Below are 14,660 nucleotides of genomic sequence, written 5' to 3'. Positions count from 1 at the left end.
TTTTTTTTTTTTTTTCATTTTTTATTTAAATTTTTTTTTTTAATTTTAAAATCTTTAATTCTTACATGCGTTCCCAAACATGAACCCCCCTCCCACCTCCCTCCCCATAACATCTCTGTGGGTCATCCCCATGCACCAGCCCCAAGCATGCTGTATCCTGCGTCAGACATAGACTGGCAATTTGATTCTTACATGATAGTATACATGTTACAATGCTATTCTCCCTAATCATCCCACCCTCTCCCTCTCCCTCTCCCTCTGAGTCCAAAAGTCCATTATGCACATCTGTGTCTTTTTTGCTGTCTTGCATACAGGGTCGTCATTGCCATCTTTCTAAATTCCATATATATGTGTTAGTATACTGTATTGGTGTTTTTCTTTCTGGCTTACTTCACTCTGTATAATCGGCTCCAGTTTCATCCGTCTCATCAGAACTGATTCAAATGAATTCTTTTTAACGGCTGAGTAATACTCCATTGTGTGTATGTACCACAGCTTTCTTATCCATTCATCTGCTGATGGACATCTAGGTTGTTTCCATGTCCTGGCTATTATAAACAGTGCTGCGATGAACATGGGGGTACATGTGTCTCTTTCGATTCTGGTTTCCTCGGTGTGTATGCCCAGCAGTGGGATTGCTGGGTCATAAGGTAGTTCTATTTGCAATTTTTTAAGGAATCTCCACACTGTTCTCCATAGTGGCTGTACTAGTTTGCATTCCCACCAACAGTGTAGGAGGGTTCCCTTTTCTCCACACCCTCTCCAGCATTTATTGCTTGCAGATTTTTGGATCGCAGCCATTCTGACTGGTGTGAAGTGGTACCTCATTGTGGTTTTGATTTGCTTTTCTCTAATAACGAGTGATGTTGAGCATCCTTTCATGTGTTTGTTAGCCATCCGTATGTCTTCTTTGGAAAAATGTCTGTTTAGTTCTTTGGCCCATTTTTTGATTGGGTCGTTTATTTTTCTGGAATTGAGCTGCATAAGTTGCTTGTATATTTTTGAGATTAGTTGCTTGTCAGTTGCTTCATTTGCTATTATTTTCTCCCATTCAGAAGGCTGTCTTTTCACCTTGCTTATATTTTCCTTTGTTGTGCAGAAGCTTTTAATTTTAATTAGATCCCATTTGTTTAAAAATATGGAACGCTTCACGAATTTGCGTGTCATCCTTGCGCAGGGGCCATGCTAATCTTCTCTGTATCGTTCCAATTTTAGTATATGTGCTGCCGAAGCGAGCACGGAACGTGATTTTAATTTACTTTAAAAGTATGTTTTCCAAGTATGCAATATTGATCCTCCCATTTCCATCCACTCTCTCCCCTGCTGAAGGAAATTGACCTAAAAAATCAGGGTTTGTTTTCTTACCTCCAGATGACCATTTTTGGCCACAGGTGCATAAATTTTTGCTTGGCAAGTCATTATTTTTAATCATATTTTCCCTCAACCAAGAATTATATTTTTGCAGCATATATAGGAATTAATTTTGAATTATAATAGCATGGGTATGGAGAAAATTACATGGACCATATCTGTTAAAACTGTAGAAATCCAGCTTTTAATTCAATGATTCAGATTTGGTATAAGGTTGACTATTAAGAAATAAAGATCTTTTCATTAATACTTGAGAATCCTAAAGAATATCCATCGTATTGTTCTGAAGCAAAGGTATATTACTGTTTAAATTATTCTTTGAACAAGTATGCTGTTACATTGTTGGTCCTGTCCTTTGGAACATTTTTTATTCAGAAATTTGGTTCATGGAACAAAGGGTTTGCTTGACAGAAGTCTATGACAAGCTCTATATAAGAATATTGGGAAGACCTGCTTTTGTAGCAGTTGGTGCTAAGCAATCAGGAAGTGTTTAATTGGCAAAGACACAGCTACACACTCACTGAAAAACCTAAACCTGGAAAACTGTTCAGGTTAAGAGGAATGATGGTTGCGTTTTTTATGGGAGCAAGGTGTACTAATCAGGCCCCAACTGGAAGTTTTAGTCCTGGATATTGATATTTTAACAAGTACTGGGAAAGGGAGGTTTGGGAGAGCTAAGGCTGTTTTAATTTGTGGGGGGTAAAAAAGGGAGTTAAAAAGTATGTCCCAGAGATTAAATGCTCCAGAGATCATTGAAGTCTGTATCCTGAGTCACCAAGAACTCATTGTCTTCCAGCCCTATGTGAACTCTGGTAATTATTCAGCTTAGTTTTCAGCAGGTCTTTCCCCAGTTGTATTTTGTTGTTCGCTTGTTTTTTCTTTTTGGAGAAATGCTCAGTGTGAAGTTATACTCAATGTATTTGCAGTTTAATAATTAGCCAAAGATGCAAGGCATCCATTATGCAGATTTCTGTTGAACTTTTCTGTGTAACTCCCCTTTCCACATTTCTGCCATGTGTATTCAGCCACCCCAGCCTCTGAATTCTCTTTTTCCCTCAACTCTTCGTTACCACTATTGTGTGAAGGTGTTGATTCCTGGTTGTGAATCACTTATCTTCCATAGTCCTTTAAAATGAACAGAGTTAGAAGTTTAGCAGATGTTGATAGCAACACTGTTTACAATAGCCAAGACATGGAAACACAGTAAATGACCGAGCATGATTCCTCTCAGGTCCCTTGGTTTATGGTGCTGGATTCCACAGCTTGCTCAAAGGAATTTCTGCCCATGGTTAGATGCCAAATTTTGTTGTTGGCAGGCAGACAAAAATGAGGTACATCTTAAGCTGCCATGATGCTGATGTCACTCCCCTTTAGTTTTATGTTTTTATAATACAAATTTTTGTACATAAAATATTAGAAGTTGTGCAGTATGCATCACACACACACAAAAAACCTCTTGCTATATTTTTTCCTTAAGTACTGTTTTTTACTTTGAATTATAGCAGATCTGAGTAATAGGAAATTTAAATGTTATTTCCAAATTATAGCACTCCAAATCATGAAACACATTTCTTAAAAATTAGAAAATCAACCCTTGGCAGCAGTTTTCCTTGTACCTAGTTCTCAGGAAAGTCATAGTCATATCATGTTTTTTAAATTGATGAACTAAATTTTACTAGCTGTTTGCTGTTTGTTTTCTTTCCTGTTTATAGTTCTATGAACATTTATGGAAATACGAAATGTTATCATGAGGTGTTCTTTATCAGGTGTTTGTAGTGTGCAGACTTAAAAATAAATTGCTTTCCTCAGTAAAGGAAAAGTCATCCTTAAAAACCTTAACTCATGTTTAAATTACAGCCTAATGCTGGTTACGGACACTGTAGGGTACGTTTGTGGCTTGGTACTTTTTGTGCCTCTTTCAGCTCTTTTGATGCTGATTGCCTACTGAAGTTACTTTCTTTGTTAGATAGCAGCATAAGAAACTTTAGCAACTTCCTAAAATGTAGCTGTGCAAGATAATTTACAGTAGTAGGCATGGAAAGAGCTTCACAGTCTTTCCAGAATAACATTAAATACCTTTATATAAGGCACTGTGTTAGATTCTTTACAGGCATTCTGTTATTTAGTTCTCTTAACCTTGAAGTTGTCCTTTATTATCCTGTTTTGTAGATGAAGAAGCTGGATCTAGGTAGGTGAGCACAGACTCCTCTCTAATACACTCACAGCCACCAGCCAAGAAATAGGCCCTTAATACTGCCCAGCAAACTCAACGTTTCTCTGATCAAGTCTCTTTAATGCCTTTGCCAAAACTTCATTTAGAGCAGATAACCTTATCTCCTTATCAGCCAATTACCAAAATAATATGTATGCATCCTGTATTACTGTATGTTTATTTGTATGTATCCTGTTTACTCTGCACATTCATATTTTCTCTTGATACAGTAGAGAAGCTGTTCATCTGTTTGTGATACCATGCCTTGGATTTTACTGATTTTTACCTGTCTGTAGAAACCTACAATATCTTTTATCCTTGTCTCTCTTGTCCTAAGACCCTCTCTCAAAATTGAATTCTTGCTTTGGTTTTTATTTTCCTTTATATCGTCTTATTAAAGTTTCCAACATAACAGAAAACTGGAAAAAAAATGACAAAATTCATACCAGTATTTTATAGTGGACATGTAACTCCATTTGCTTTATCACATATCTGTCCATCCCCCCATTATTTAGTCGGCTTATATTTTTGCTGCATTTCAAAGTAATTACATTTTTTCCCAAGCCTTTTAGCCTGTATATAATTAACTAGTTAGTTTAATAAGGCAAGAAAAATATATAACAGGCATAAGGAAACAAAAGGATGGAGGAAAATTGTTTTTTTTAGCAGATGAAATTATTGTTTACCTAAAAAACCTAAACAGTTCCTTTAACAAATAAGTGAATTTAGCAAGCTTAGAAGATATAGTCAGTATACAAAAACTAATTGTATTTTTATGTAATTGAAGTAAATTACTGGAATATAAGGTTTAAATAATTCCATTTACAATACATCAAAAAATCCTAAAATACTTAGTAATAAATTAATAAACTGCTTAAGACCTATACATTGAAAATAAGTGATTGTTAAATAACGTGTATAAATGTAATGCTATCTCTTGAATAAGTTGAGTGCATAACAAGTATCTGCTGTCTTTACACAAAGGTTAGGTGAAAATGACATTTGAATTGTTGAAAGAAGTCAACTTCCTCATGTCATAAAGGAAAATCTGTTCTTAATTTTTCCCCACTGGCCTATCTCCTGCTTTGCAAAGACTGAATTCTTTAGTTGATAATACAGTGCATCTAACCATTAAATATTTTTGTGTAAGGTCATTCTTAAGCCATTTACACATGCTTCAAGCACTTATTCCTACTGAAGTTGAGTCTTTGGGAAATTAGTTGGTAGGTAATAATCTGGCCTATAATCTTGTGGGAAATCAATTTCCAGACATTTAAATAACAGACCTACTATGAATACATTCCCCAAATTGTGGAATTGAAGAAGACTGAATTCCAAAATTGACTTTCTGATATCAAATTTCATGAGAATGAATTAATGTTGATACTGTGAAACACTGATATCTGGAGTGGGATTTATTAAATTGTAATGTCATATGGTATTCAAAACTAAATATGGGAATATTATCCTGTCAGAATTCACAAATATCTTGAGAAAAATTGCTCTCAGTATGAAAACCAGTGAGCAAAGAATTTAACCTTGTTTCTAGGCATTGTTACCTGGGAATAATTATTTCCCATTTCTGATATTTCCTTCCTGTGAAGTAAGATCTATTAATGTATTAATGTCATTTGAGATCTCTTTCTGTCCTTTATTCACCCAGCTCTTAGATCAGGTGTCTTATTTGATTGTTAACTTTGGGAAGAATAAATAAACCTGCTTGACTTAGCTCCAACTTTCTTCATTTTTGGAATGAACATGTGTGTTCTTGGTTCTAAACCTTAGTTAGTCAGGCTTCCTGAATACATACAGGAGGACCTATCTATGTCTAGCATTGGACATCCTCAGCCCCCAACAAACTGTATCCTGCAGCCTGCCCTCTCCAGTAACAGGTGATATTTGGCCTCCTACTTTTCTGTTTTGTTGTACTTTTCAACTTGTTTTAAGCTGAATATAGATTAAGGGTGTTATTTATTGGGGAGGGGCCCTCAGAGATCTCTAAATTTGGTTTATTCACCATCAACATTCAGAAACAAAGGTAAGTATTTGGAGGGAGGAAATAGGGGGAGAAGATTGTGCATCCAGGGCCCACATTGCCAATGGGTCTTGGACTTTACTTCAGGGGGGGAAGAATTTCCTGGCTTATAGAGGCTTATTTTAGGCCAAACGTGTTTTTTATACTTTTGTACTTGGCTTTGAACTTCTGTATTCTGAGAATCTATAACTGTTATGAGGTATTTTGAGCTTAACAGGTGACTATGACTTATGACTTACTCAACTTACGTGAGAAAATAAAACACAACCCTCTTACCTGTGTTAGGGGCTTTAGGTAGACTACTTTCCTTACTGCATAGGCCTCACTTTTCCTTGATTGAGGTGAAGATTCCATTGTAGAGAAGAGTTTTACAACTCTTAGATACATTTTGGCTAAAAGAATATCTGCCACTTATAAACCACAAGGCAGCTGAATTTGCCTGTGAACAGAACACTAGAGATGCTCAAGCTTTATACAGTTAGTACCAAGGCTATTTAGATGATCTTGATTGGAATTTCTAGGTTCTCTTTCTACTTCAGGATCAAGGAGGGCCCTCTGGAGGGACTGACAAACTTTGATTTCATGTGACACTTCCTCCAACTTTTAAGACTCACTGTCATATCAGAGAATCTCAAGTTGGCTCTGTGTTAATGTCATAACTTGTAATCCTGGCTTGATAGCTGAGACCCAAATTGTCACTTCACCCTTGACCCTGTATTTGATGGAATGAACAAATATGTGATGTGAGCCCTTATTAGAAAATACCATCCCTTTAAAATAGAAAATCAACTAAAGGACATGATTACAAACCGAAAGGTAGAAAGAACCAAAGATTCTCTGTGCCTGGAACTGTTTGCCTCTTAATTCATTTGCTTAGGAAAACAGGAGAAGCGGCAGTGGCTTCAAAAATGTATGTTAGCTTTACTGTCAAACTCAGAAGCAGTGAAAGATTAAAAAAATAAAGGAACACAGACCAATTAAGCTGGAGGAAGAGATTTTGAGATCTGTTTTAAGGAAGAGTAAAGAGGAAAATGGCATCTTAAAAATGAGGTTAGACCAATATAAAAGGGGATTGAAACTGCTCAAATTCCCACTGCTTGAAAATAATAAAAGATATTTATGTTATTAGATCAGAAATAATCACTAGAATTCAAACAAATTTAACAGACCTGAGTTATTCCCTCAAGAAAGGCCAACTCACTGAGGGATGACTTCCGAAAGCCACAGGTCCTCACTTGGAGCAGTTGGTAGATCACCCCTTAGAGTGGGACAGCTATACCAACTGGTTATTAAAAAAAAAATTGGGGCAGAATTGAGGGAGGAAATCCTTGTGAGATATTCAAAACATTTTTCAGGGGGGTTTCCAAAAAAAATGGATGATGTGTTGAAACAGTTGAAACGGTGGCAGAAATTCCCATTTCTCTGAGGGAACTTACCTTGGTCAATATATTTATGAAATGAGGATTCGAAAAGAAAGTAGAGAAAAAATGTGATGAAGTCTAGATGTGACAATCAGAGAACAAGTACAGGATTTGATTAAATGTCATCTGATGGAAGAATATTTCTAGGTAGAAATTAGCCATCTCATTGAGAGTAAGGTAGACAAAATTTGCACAATGAACCCAGAACTTGCTGATTTCTTCTCGATGATGATGATGGTGAAGAATTCAGAGTAGTTTTAAAAATAGCTGTCTGGACCACAAAGATGAAATAAATAGAGGTTGCCAAGTTTCAGCAAGCTGCATTAGTTCCCACATGGATTAGAGAAGGAAAGTGGCCACTTTAAGAAGTAGATTACAGTTCTATTTCCAGTTTTTAAGGAATCTCCACACTGTTCTCCATAGTGGCTGTACTAGTTTGCATTCCCACCAACAGTGTAAGAGGGTTCCCTTTTCTCCACACCCTCTCCTGCCTTATATGACCCAGCAATCCCACTGCTGGGCATACACACCGAGGAAACCAGAATTGAAAGAGACACGTGTATCCCAATGTTCATCACAGCACTGTTTATAATAGCCAGAACATGGAAGCAACCTAGATGTCCATCAGCAGATGAATGAATAAGAAAGCTGTAGTACATACACACAATGGAGTATTACTCAGCCATTAAAAAGAATACATTTGAATCAGTTCTAATGAGGTGGATGAAACTGGAGCCGATTATACAGAGTGAAGTAAGCCAGAAAGAAAAACACCAATATAGTATACTAACACATATGTATGGAATTTAGAAAGATGGTAATGATAACCCTGTATGCGAGACAGCAAAAGAGACACAGATGTATAGAACAGACTTTTGGACTCTGTGGGAGAGGGAGAGGGTGGGATGATTTGGGAGAATGGCATTAAAACATGTATACTATCATGTAAGAAACCAATCACTAGTCTAGGTTCGATACAGGATACAGGATGCTTGGGGCTGGTGCACTGGGATGACCCAGAGAGATGGTATGGGGAGGGTGGTGGGAGGGGGGTTCAGGGTTGGGAACTCATGTACACCTGTGGTGGATTCATGTCAATGTATGGCAAAACCAATACAGTATTGTAAAAAATATTAAAAAGAATAATAAAGAAGTAGATTACATTGTTAAGAGGCTTGAATAGCATTCCTCAAACGAGTAGGGAAGTAGCGGAGGGAAATTCAACACCAATGGTATGTCCCAGTATTTTAGAAAAAGATGTACTTGAACAAAAAAGCTACTCAGACATTCGGACATTCAAAAGTAGTTTCCCCAGGGGCACAGCTTCAGAAGCATCAGAATCACTTAGTGCAGAAATGTGTTCAGGGTGGATCTTCAGCCAAAACAAATCAGGAATGTAGGGGACCTTTTCTCTAGGGGTGACTTTCATTGTCCAGGCAGTCCCAGAGCCAGAGGCAGTGAGACAGCCACTGTGGCACAGGACCATGGTACTCTAGGGGCAGCGTTAGGGGCCCACGGCTTAATGGGAAAATGGAATTAAGAGGTCCTGGATGTGCTGGATGTAAAAGACAGGTACTTGAAGTCCTATTATTAGAGCTGCTTCCATTACAGTTAATCTAAATGTGCAAGGAGGCAGAAATGCCTCAGATGACACTCTGTGAGGATGCAGGAAGCATAGTTTTTTTTCTTTCCCTTACAAAAATGTAAATGTAGAGAAATGTAAATACAAATAAAAGTGCTAAGTGAAAATGTAGTCTCAAAGTAGCTTCTTGTTGGGAGAATTTTCCTCCTTTGGCTTAAGTAAGCAGGTCATAGAATCCAGTCAGTGAGTCTTGAATGACAGACTTCCTAGTAGGTTGAATCCAAGAATATTTTCTTTTTTTCTCAGACATTATCAGATTTTTCTTAGAGTCTTGGTAGCCCTGGTTCTGGGAATGTAATTTTGTAATCGATCTAAGGGTAGGAGATTGCTTCCCAAATTAGATGGATCTGAAAAAAGCCTGTCATCATTTTCTGTGTCCTGTTAACTCTTAGGGATTCCCTGGAGGCTCAGATGGTAAAGAGTCAGCCTGCAGTGCCGGGGACCCAGATTCGATCCCTGGGTCAGGAAGATCCCCTGGAGAAGGGAAAGGCTACCGACTCCAGTATTCTGGCCCGGAGAATTCCACGGACTGTATAGTCTGTGGGGTCACAAAGAGTCTGACATGACTGATCTTTAGAAGTGAGGCTCCTGAGGGTCTAGGAGCTATTCATAGTAATTGAATTACTATGACTTCTGGGACTTTGGAAACTCCAAATCCATTCCAGAGAGAAACTATTGTAGTTGCTGGATGGACCCCACTCTACCTAGGCAGAAAAATACCCTTTGCTGAGCCTTTGTACAATAACAAGTCGGAATGGTTTTTGTTTTGTAATTGAACTTTAACACACAAGAATTTAACTTTAGACTTTAGTTCCCTTGGATTTGCCTTTGAAATTCAAGTTGTAAAAGCATTTAGTCTTTGGACTTTAATTTCTTTCTTGGAATGTAATAATAGAAAGGAAATTGCACTCAAAATTGAAGCATTACTTTATAGGCATTTTATTATCAGAGTATCTTCAAGATAGGATTTAATCTCTGCAGAACCTTTGTCATGCTACATTGGACAGCATATATGGACGTAATTTGGGGCAGGAAATAGAATAGAGGATACATTTTCAACTTTTGGTATGGAGTGGATTCTAAGTTGAATGTGTGAATCTGACCCATTGCAGATTCTTGAGGGGACAACTTTTTAGCTGCCTGCTACTAGATCCAGGATGAAACCCAAAAGGAGAGACTGGTGTAGAGTCTGGTCTCATGAAGGTGGCCACATGAAAGGTCTCTTGAGGGAGAGAGCTACAACTCTTGCTGACCATAGATTTTGATGGAAGAAATTTCCACGTATTGAGGTATGAGGAAATCAAAATTTGGGGCTTATAACATGATTTGGCTTGAACTTTATGCTGACTTAAAACAGCTTGTCTTACAGCCCATCAAACATACATGTACATCTACTTTAACCATTAAAGAAAAGAGTGTTGGTTGTCGTTCAGTCATACAGAAGGTTAAATCACAACCCACTGCAGTCACCCCACTGGCAGTTTGCCCTGAGGGGAATTCAGGAATGGAAAAGAACAAGAAAAAAACAAACAGGTTGAAGCACTCTGTCCTTTGGATATATTGGAGCTCCTAAAAAGTTAAGATCCATCTCTGAGGAAAGATTTAAAGGACCCTAGATTCTTGAATCTTTCTATACCTAGAAAAACACTAAATCACTAAGCTGAGATATCTGTTCTTTGTGATTAGCAGTAATTTTTTACCAAGATACATATTTGACTACGTGTATTTCCCAGCCAAAAAAATTTATATGTGTACTGACTCTTCTACCTCTTCATAGCAGTCCCCTCAGTTACTGAGAAGCTGTTTTCTGGGCTGTAGTCCTCAGTTTGGCTTGAGTAAAGCTCTCTCCTATTCCTATTCCTATTATAGATTTTTAATTGATTATTTGTGTCCACAGCTTCATGCTCAAGCCCCACAAGTTAAGGGAATCAAAATCTGGGGATGGTGCCTCGTTCCTACTCCCAATGCTTTGTTCTTGTGAGAGGAGCTCAAGTAGTTAAAGTTCTGGGCTTCCTTCTACCCCATCAATCACCCTGCCTCTGAGAAGATTCTTAGCCTACGAGTCCATTTTGGAGGAATAAGGGCATGCTCAGCTCAGCTCCTGTCTTTCTCCTCTTGGAAATGAGCATGCCTGCTCCTCCATTATTCCATATGGGGAGTCCTACCCTGGTCCAGTGCTTCTGTGCCTAACTGGGTAAGTCTGCCTGATTCTGGACTTCATTGTTAGTGAGTCCCAAGATATAAGCTGGGTCTTCCAACTTGACCTCTATCAGATATAAAAATACTTTGGTTTCATTTTTTGGCTTACAATGTAAACTTTGGTTTTCTTTGCTCTGTTAATACCTAGTTTGATTACTTTTTCAAAGTCCTTAATTTCCTAATCAGAAATGCAAGTCAACTCAATAATTAGTTATTCAGCACCTACTATATATTACTGTGCTGGACACCAGGAATACAGAAATAAACAATATTATATTAGATGGTAACTACTTATTTACATATATTAATATTAGAAAAAATATATTTATATATATATTATAAAGATAGTACAAAGGGCTTCCCTGATAGCTCAGTTGGTAAAGAATTCACCTGTAGTGCAGGAGACCGGGTTGGGAAGATCCATTAGAGATGTGATAGGCTACTCACTCCAATATTCTTGGGCTTCTCTTGTGGCTAGCTGGTAAAGAATCTGCCTTCAATGCAGAAAACCTGGGTTCAATACCTGGGTTGGGAAGATCCCCTGGAGAAGGGAAGGGCTAGCCACTCGAGTATTCTGGCCTGGAGAATTCCTTGGACTGTATAGTCCATGGGGTCTCAAAGAGTTGGACACAACTGAAGGACTTTCACTTTCACTTTTCAGTACAAAGGAAGAAGCAATCAGTCTGCCTGGTAGTTGGAGGTAGGCAGCTTTCATGGAGAAGGAGATTTCTGAGCAAAATGGCTAAGCAAGGGAAGCATATTTTTAACAGAACAGTACAAAATAACCACATGGGCTTAATGATGTACATGTTGTATCAGATACTGAAAATATTTGGTAATTCCTGAACATAATTTCTATGGAAATCAGGATGGAGAGGTAGAAAGGACTGGATCATGACCATTTGAGAAGCTTAAACTCTGACAAAATCTTGTCAGGAGGAGCCTTTGAACAGCCTTACCCCAGAGAAAGATTGGTTTACAAAGCAGACCAAATGACTTCTAGGTTTCTTTTTACCTTTACAATTATCTGATTTGTGTTTTGGACCTTGCTGTAAATTTAGAACACTTCTCAGCTATCCTAAATCAACTCCTTACCATATTGTGTTAGGATTAGATAGGATTAGGTTTGGTTGCATATACAGCCAAAAATAAAAGAATAACAATGGGTTAAACATGACAATTTGTTTCTCTGAAGTAAAAGCAATTTAGTAGGCTAGTCTAATGGTTTTAAACAATTATTGATAGTCAGTATACTTCCCACTCTTCATTCTATTAATACAAACCCTAGAGTACAAACTTTGTCCTTCTTTTTCAAGATGGCAGCTGGAGATCTGGACATCATGGTCGTATTTCTAGTATGGCAGCAGAAAGAAGAAAACTTTAAAGATTTCCTAGAGGTACCGCCTATAGTTCTCAATGTTTGGAATTTATTTCTGTTGGTCACATCTTGGATTAGAGAAAAACCAGGCTTATGACTGCAACTGAGTAATTCTTTTTCTTTTTTTTTAAATCAGAAAAAGTGAAAAATGAATAACGAGACAGGCAGTTAGCTGTCTCTTTTCCAATCATGGAAAAAAAAGGTATCTCTTTACCTATTTAAGTGGAAATAAAAAATTAAAAACAGTAGGCTATTAAATACAGAGGAGAAAGTGTTATTCACAGAATTTATTTTTCCAATATTAGTTCTTAGTCCTACCTTTTTCTTCAAACTATGGCATCACAGCCTCTGAATTTGAAACTCCATTTATAACACACATAACATATGTCCTCAAATGCTAAATGCTTGCTTGGCAGTGGGTGGCCACGTCATCCTTCTCTAACTCCTGGCACTTTGGATAAGCTGTTTTCTTTCTCTGGGATACTTTTCCTTTCCTTACGTCTACTAATTCTGGGTCACTGCTGTTTTTCCTAGAAGAGTAGGTTAGGACTCCTCCCTTGTCATAGTGACCACAGTAATTTGTTGTGATAGCTTCTTCATTGCCAGTCTTCCTAGTTGGAAGTCAATAGACTGGGAACAGCTCCATCTGTTTTGTTTTCTGCTTTAGCTGTCTAACAGTGCCTAGAAAATAATAGGTGCTCAATCAATTTGTTGAAGAAATAAATGATCAAAAATTAAATGATTGAACCCACCTTGAAAGTGTATTGTGATTGAAAGTTATCATTGCTATGAAGCTGTTTACTATGGTATTAATTATGCAGTAGTGACAAATTTGAGTGTGTAAAATGTAATCATTTTTCTCCAGCTTAAATTAACATTGACTTTGAACTTCTCATTCCACTTGGAGATTTATTCTCAGCCAGTTCATGGTAGACTCATTCAAATTACGGCTTTCTCAGTCAATTCAGAATTCCCCCACCCTGAATCAATTCAGGATTCCCCTTCTGAGACTGCACTTCAGTTGTGGGGAAGTTCCATTGCCTCAAAGCTTGGAGAAGAGACTGCAAGGTGCATCATTCTACCTGTTATTACCTGGGCTCCATGACTGTCCCAGTGTGATGTCTGCTGAGGCACTGGGGTTCCCATTGTTCCCCAGTTACTGTTCTCCACTGCACACCCTTCAGCCACGGGGATGTGTTAAGTGTGTATGTTCTCTTTTAGTGAACGCCCCGCCCCCACCCGCCACCTCTCAAGGAGGCACATGCAAAATTTTGCTCTGTGGAGTTTTCTCAGGTGCCTCTCATGCTATCATTTCTACCCACTGTCACCTCGCCATGGTGATAAAAGGACCCCGTTATGGCTTACGTCTTGCATAGTCTCTATTGGAACTAGGCACTGGGCTCAGATCCCCAAACGTATCTGGGATTCTTTCCCCTCACCCCCTACCAAGAGTTTTGGCCCAGGTGATGATGTTCAGAATCTGTTTTCCAAGACCTGTGCCGTCTAACTCTCTAGCTTTCCTCTTAGACTTCACACTTCTTTCCTCGTAAGTTGTTATCCCTTCTAAACTACTTTGCCTAATTTCACATACTTTCAAGTTTATTGTTCATGAGATAAATGCAATGTCACGAATACATTATGGTTTTATTTGCTACTCAAAAGTCAGGTTTTTGAGACTAAAAAAAATATCTGTTTGCTTTCTTTTTTTTTTTGCTGCAAGTTTCAAAAGTCTGCTTTAAAACTTGGAAGCTAAGGATGAACTATTTTCACCTGCCCTCTCATCCTTTCCCTAAGACATTCTTTCCCTGAAACAGTCCTTTCCCTACAGGCCTAAAAGAGAGGGTCATGAGGCAAAAAAAGAATTTTGAGGGGAAAAAAATAGATGGATTAATAACAAATTAATCCAATATATTTATGTGTGTGTTAGTTGCTCAGTCATTTCCGATTCTTTGCAATACCATGGACTGTAGCCTGGCAGGCTCCTCTGTCCATGAAATTCTCCAGGCAAGAATACTGGAGTAGGTTGCCATTTCCTTCTCCAGGGGATCTTCCTGACCCAGGGATTGAACCCATGTTTCCTGCACTGGCAGGCAGATGCTTAATCATCTGAGCTACTAGGAAAGTCCTAATATATTTATAATAGGGATAATTATTATATATTTATAATAGGGATAATTATAAATGCTCCAAAAAGATAGAATAGGAAAAAAATATAATGTAAAACTATAAAATTATTGAATATTTAAAAGTATTTTTATAACACAAAATCTTTATGTTTTAATGAGTGAAGAGACTTGTATATAAAAGCAACTGCATGCAAAGATCACAGCTATATTAAAATACTGGGGGAGAAAAGTCATGAGGAAAATAAGCACAGTTTTAGCAGTGATTAGGTAGTGAGA

At 37.8% G+C, this 14,660-nt stretch overlaps 1 non-coding gene across 1 annotated transcript; it reads right to left on the bottom strand.

The window, feature by feature from the left end:
* Nucleotides 1–1,132: 1,132 nt before the first annotated feature.
* On the bottom strand, nucleotides 1,133–1,239 carry LOC128057891 (U6 spliceosomal RNA). The gene has a single exon (XR_008200349.1). It is a non-coding gene; the product is annotated as a U6 spliceosomal RNA (small nuclear RNA).
* Between the last annotated feature and the right edge of the window lie 13,421 nt (nucleotides 1,240–14,660).

Source organism: Budorcas taxicolor, chromosome 12 (genome assembly GCF_023091745.1).
Source record: "Budorcas taxicolor isolate Tak-1 chromosome 12, Takin1.1, whole genome shotgun sequence".
Classification (NCBI taxonomy): Eukaryota; Metazoa; Chordata; class Mammalia; order Artiodactyla; family Bovidae; genus Budorcas; species Budorcas taxicolor.
Note: the sequence above shows the minus strand (reverse complement) of the source record. Positions and strands in the feature narration are given on the sequence as shown.